The sequence below is a fragment of the Aethalodelphis obliquidens genome, unplaced genomic scaffold, assembly GCF_003676395.1.
Source record: "Aethalodelphis obliquidens isolate GAN/ISIS:26980383/991018 unplaced genomic scaffold, ASM367639v1 scaffold36, whole genome shotgun sequence".
NCBI lineage: Eukaryota > Metazoa > Chordata > Mammalia > Artiodactyla > Delphinidae > Aethalodelphis > Aethalodelphis obliquidens.
In genome coordinates, this window is record NW_020837980.1 from 12,606,025 (window position 1) to 12,612,024 (window position 6,000).

The window sequence follows — 6,000 nt, forward strand, 5'->3', positions numbered from 1 at the left end:
ACCACCAGGGAAGTCGCTACATTTTTTTTTTAAATATTCTTTTCCATTATGGTTTATCACAGGATATTGAATATAGTTCCCTGTGCTATACAGTAAACGTTGTTGTTTACCCATCCTATGTATAAGAGTTTGCATCTGCTAACCCCAAACTCCCAATCCATCCCTCCTTCCACCCCGCCTTGGCAACCACAAGTCTGTTCTCTAGGAGAACCAGCAGTTTTTAAGTTGCCAAAAAGAGCACAACATTACTATCTTTCACTTCCTCCAATTTCAAGCACTGGATATTTATGGAATGACTCGCCACTAAAATGAAGCAGGAACGTCTATGTGAAATTATTTCTAACCCCTCAAACAGCACTTCTTAGGGTTTCTTCATGTTTATAATTTGATCAATCAGAATAAACTGCTTCCAAACCGGTCATTTTGTTTGTTTAAAAGATTTGTAATTAATACATGTATTTCTCCTTTAATGTTTCTTCGGAAAGAGGAGAAATCCTGATTCTTGTGACAATCACATACTATAGCCCTTTCACAAAGCATTGCAATGAACAATCATTACAATTTCTCGGGAGCCAGGAAATGGCCCTTTTCCCTAACCTGCCTGATTCAGTAGATATATTAGACAAATAGATGAGATCATACCTTGGCACCGCCACATCAGATGGGGCCCTTCAGATGTCTAAGGAGATCACAACCTGCTATGAGAAATGGATGAGGGTGCAGATAGGATGTTCAATACTACACTTAGGAGTCAAATATCCTTGGTCTATGTTCTGCTTCTGCTACTTTTAGCTTCTGATATTGAACATTTCACTAAGTCTGAGTCCAACTTTCCTTGACTAGTAAAATAGGGATTACACCACATTCATCAGAGGTGTCATAATGACGACACAGGACTTTGTACACACATGCAAAGGCATCACCCCCATCCCAGAGTCCTCCATAATTGTATTTCTCTGCACTATCTTCACAACCAGCATACAAGCAGCTTGAGGCAGGCATTTTATTAAATCTCTGATTTAGACGCATCACAAATGTTGCATATGATAATAAAACTACTTACTGTGTGCCATGTACTATGGCAAGTGCTTTACACACATTACCTAATTTAATTCTTCCAGCAAATCTATAAAGTGGATTCTTGTATCACATATTCCCATTTTACAACGAGGAGAGTGAACCTTAGAGGGGTCTGAGACATTCCAACCATCATATAAGGAATAAAAGCAAAGCCTTTACAGCCTCTCACTCTGCTTCCCTTCCTCTTCTTAAAAGCTGTCAAAAGAGTAGAGACAGGAGAGAGAGAACATTTCTGAAATTCTCTGACACCATCCAATCTTGAAGCCATTAATAAAAATATAATTTTTTGTTAGATGCCAAGTGTTACTTTTAATACTTTTTAGTTTATTCTGTAAATAGATTTAGTTTTGTTTTGGATTTTTTGTGTTGGTTTTTGTTTTTGGTGCAAATAACACAGGGATTTTTTCACCAAGAGTAGGGAAAAAAAGAAATTGATGCTCCACTGTCAGAGAATGAACAAGCAAAGTTAGGCTGAAGGACACAAGAGGGACCAGAACCAGCACCACCTATTTCCATCCTCAGCCAAACAAAAGGGACACATCCTACTAACAAGAGGTTAATAACATCACTTCACAGATGAAAGATAAACCATTATAATCCCTTCAGGGCTGGACTTGCAGCTAAGCTACATTTTCTGTAACACTTTGCATTATCTTCTCGTAAAAAAATTACACTTTGAAATGCAAGTTAGAAAAATACAGAACACATGTGGAATACACTAGAAGCTTACACAAGTGACTTACTGTTAACATTTAGTGTGCACATGAATTAAGTGGCATGTTGTTTTTAAAATACAACCCCTAAACCCCATCTCCAGAATTGCTGACTCATAGATCCACCGTAGAGCTATGAAATCTGCATTTTTAACAAGTACCATGACTGGTTCTGATGCAGGTAGTTCACAACCATATTTTGAGAAAAAAATGGATTAAAAGAAAATCTTAACCCAGCCGGTGGTTTATATCCACATATAATAAAGTGAAATAAATATTGTATCAATATATACAAGTTTGCACTTCCGAGGCCTCAGTGAGGAAGAAAGAGGATGTGAGTGGAAAAGAAATCTCCTGATTAGAACAAAAGAAGGTCATGGATATGGAAATGGAGCTCCTAATTCCTTCCCCTGAGAGACAAAATTGTAGACTTCATAATACAGAAAAATAACTTCGGCCTCAGGCAAAAAGGAAAAGAAGGTACAAAAAGGGTCTAATTTGCTACCAAGAGCTGGTCACTGCTAAATAGACATTTCTCCAAAGAAGATATACAGATTGCCAACAAACTCTAGAAAAAATGCTCAACATCATTAATCATTAGAGAAATGCAAATCAAAACTACAATGCGATACCATCTCACACCGGTCAGAATGGCCATCATCAAAAAAATCTACAAACAGTAAATGCTGGAGAGGGTGTGGAGAAAAGGGAACCCTCATACACTGTTGGTGGGAATGTAAATTGATACAGCCACTATGGAGAACAGTATGGAGGTTCCCTAAAAAACTAAAAATAGAACTACCATATGACCAGCAATCCCACTACCGGGCATATACCCTGAGAAAACCATAATTCAAAAAGAGTCATGTACCACAATGTTCACTACAACTCTATTTACAATAGCAAGGACATGGAAGCAACCTAAGTGTCCATCATTGCATGAATGGATAAAGAAGATGTGGCACATATATACAACGGAATATTACTCAGCCATACAAAGAAACAAAATTGAGTTATTTGTAGTGAGGTGGATGGACCTAGAGTCTGTCATACAGAGTGAAGTAAGTCAGAAAGAGAAAAACAAATACCGTGTGCTAACACATACATATGGAATCTAAAAAAAAAAAAGTGGTCATGAAGCACCTAGGGGCAAGACGGGAATAAAGATGCAGACCTACTAGAGAATGGACTTGAGAACACGGGGAGGGGGAAGGGTAAGCTGGAACAAAGTGAGAGAGCGGTAGTGTATATATGGACATATATACACTACCAAATGTAAAATAGCTAGTGGGAAGCAGTCGCATAGCACAGGGAGATCAGCTCGGTGATTTGTGACCAACTAGAAGGGTGGGATAGGGAGGGTGGGAGGGAGGGAGATCCAAGAGGAAAGAGATATGGGAACATATGCATAACTGATTCACTTTGTTATAAAGCAGAAACTAACACACCATTGTAAAGCAATTATACCAATAAAAATGTTAAAAAAAAAAAAGAGCTGGTCAGTGGTCATCAGTCTGTCACTAAAGTCCATCAATATGTAACAAGCTGTAGCAAGTTTTAAGAGTATCTGGGGAACATGCACAGGCTTAGGCATCTTCCACCATTAAAGACCTTTCAAAAGATGAACTGTTCGGGACTTCCCTGGCGGTCCAGTGGTTAAGACTCCATGCCTCCAATGCAGGGGGCATAGGTTCGATGCCTGGTTGGGGAACTAAGATCCCACACGCCATGGGGCATGGCCAAAAAAAAAAAAAAAAAGGAAAGATGAACTGTTTGCTTGTTCCTGCTCAAAGCAGAATACGAACAAATAATCTATAAGGGAAAAAAAAATCTGAAAAGAAATATGTATATAATACATGTACATACACATATATATAAATGAACTGCTGTGCTGTGTGCCTGAAACTAACACAATATTGTAAATCAACTATGCTTCAATTAAAAATAATAATAAAATGAAAAAAAATTTTAAAGCAGAGTAAGAACCATAATCAGACTAGGCAAAGGCTGGAAACAGTTGAAGATTTTAGGGGTTACTCTAATCATTACCTTTTAAATATGTATGTCATTAATAGTCAGCATTTGATGTTAGAAGTAAATAATTAATGTCTGGACTTTACTAAAGTTCTCTCATTCCAGAAATCGTATGACTGGAAAGCATACTATCTTCCTTCTTTCTCAAACATTCACATTAGTGTAAAAGCCTAGCCAAATGATATAGCCAGGTACCACCTTTAACATGATGGCACCTTCCAAAATTTCAGAACTCACGAGCAATATAAACAGCTCTGAAGACAACTCTGCACACAATGTCTGGGATCTCAGAAACAATTTTTTTTTCTTTATGTGGGGAAAGAAATGGCAACTGCTCCCTGGTTATCAAAAAGAAGATATAAAAATTTCAGATCACTTAAAAATAAAAAACTTACACAATAAAGTTAACATATTTACATGAAACCTTTCTAGACTCACAGAAAACATACAGAGTAATAAAATACTTGAAAGCTTTCTCCTTGAGACAGAGGAGAAAAGTTACTTGTTATCACCACTTCTAATCAACATGGTACTGGGGTCTTAAACTTGGTCAGTGCAAAAAAAGGCAAAACAACAACAACAAAAAAACAGTAACGGGTATAAAATAAAAGGTCTGACTATTTGAAAGGAAGAAATAAAGCTGTAAGTCTTTCATTATTGGCAGATAACATGACTGTGTATATAAAAAAATCCAAAAGATTACAGACAAACTACTAGAATTCAACAAAGTTTCTAGACACAAAACCAACATACAAAACTCAATTATAATTGTATATACTGGCATCAAACAAACAAGATGAGATTTTTTAAATAGCAGTCAAAAAACATCAATGACTGACACAGGAGATCCTGCTCTGGCCAATAACAGAGTCTGACGGCTTTAGATGCCCAGAACAAGGGGCAACTGTACTCTGATTAGAGAGTTGAGGAGAACAGGAAAAGGTGGGAGAAGGGAGGCCAGGGAAGAACAGACCACAGATGTCTAAAAGAAATATAATGCAGGAGGTTAGTTCAAGATGGTGGAGAAGAAGGACGTGCACTCACTCCCTCTCGCAAGAGCACTGGAATCACAACTAACTGCTGAACAATCATCTACAGGAAGACACTGGACCCCACCACAGAAGATACCCCACATGCAAAGACAAAGGAGAAGCCACAATAAGATGGTAGGAGGGGTAAAAATCACAATAAAATCAAATCCCATGACTGCTGGGTGGGTGACGCACAAACTGGAGAACACTTATACCACAGAAGTCCACCCACTGGAGTGAAGGTTCTGAACTCCACATCAGGCTTCCCAACCTGGGGGGCCAGCAACGGGAGGAGGAATTTCTAGAGAATCAGACTTTGAAGGCTAGCGGGATTTGATTGCGGGACTTCGACAGGACTGGGGTACACAGAGACTCCACTCTTGGAGGGCACACACAAAGTACTGTGTGCATCAGGACCCGGGGGAAGGAGCAGTGACCCCACAGGAGACTGAACCAGACCTACCTGCTAGTGTTGGAGGGTCTCCTGCAGAGGTGGGGGGTGTCTGTGTCTCACTGTGAGGACAGGGACACTGGCAGCGGAAGTTCTGGAAAGTACGCCTTGGCGTGAGCCCTCCCAGAGTCTGCCATTAGCCCCACCAAAGAGCTGGATAGGCTCCAGTGCTGGGTTGCCTCACCCTAACAACCGACAGGGAGGGAACCCAGCCCCACCATTCAGCAGACAATCGGATTAAAGTTTTACTGAGCTCTGCCCAACACCCAGCTCTACCCACCACCAGTCCCTCCCATCAGGAAACTTGCACAAGCTTCTTACATAGCCTCAATCACCAGAGGGCAGACAGCAGAAGCAAGAACTACAATCCTGCAGCCTGTGGAACAAAAACCACATTCACAGAAACACTGACAAGATGAAAAGGCAGAGGGGCTACGTACCAGATGAAAGAACAAAACCCAGAAAAACAACTAAACGAAGTGGAGATAGGAAACCTTCCAGAAAAAGAATGCAGAATAATGATAGTGAAGATGATCCAGGACCTCAGAAAAAGAATGGAAGCAAAGATCGGGAAGATGCAAGAAATGTTTAACAAAGACGTACAAGAATTAAAGAACAAACACCTAGAAGAATTAAACAACAAACAGAGAAGAACAGTACAGTAACTTAAATGAAAAATAAACTAGAAGGA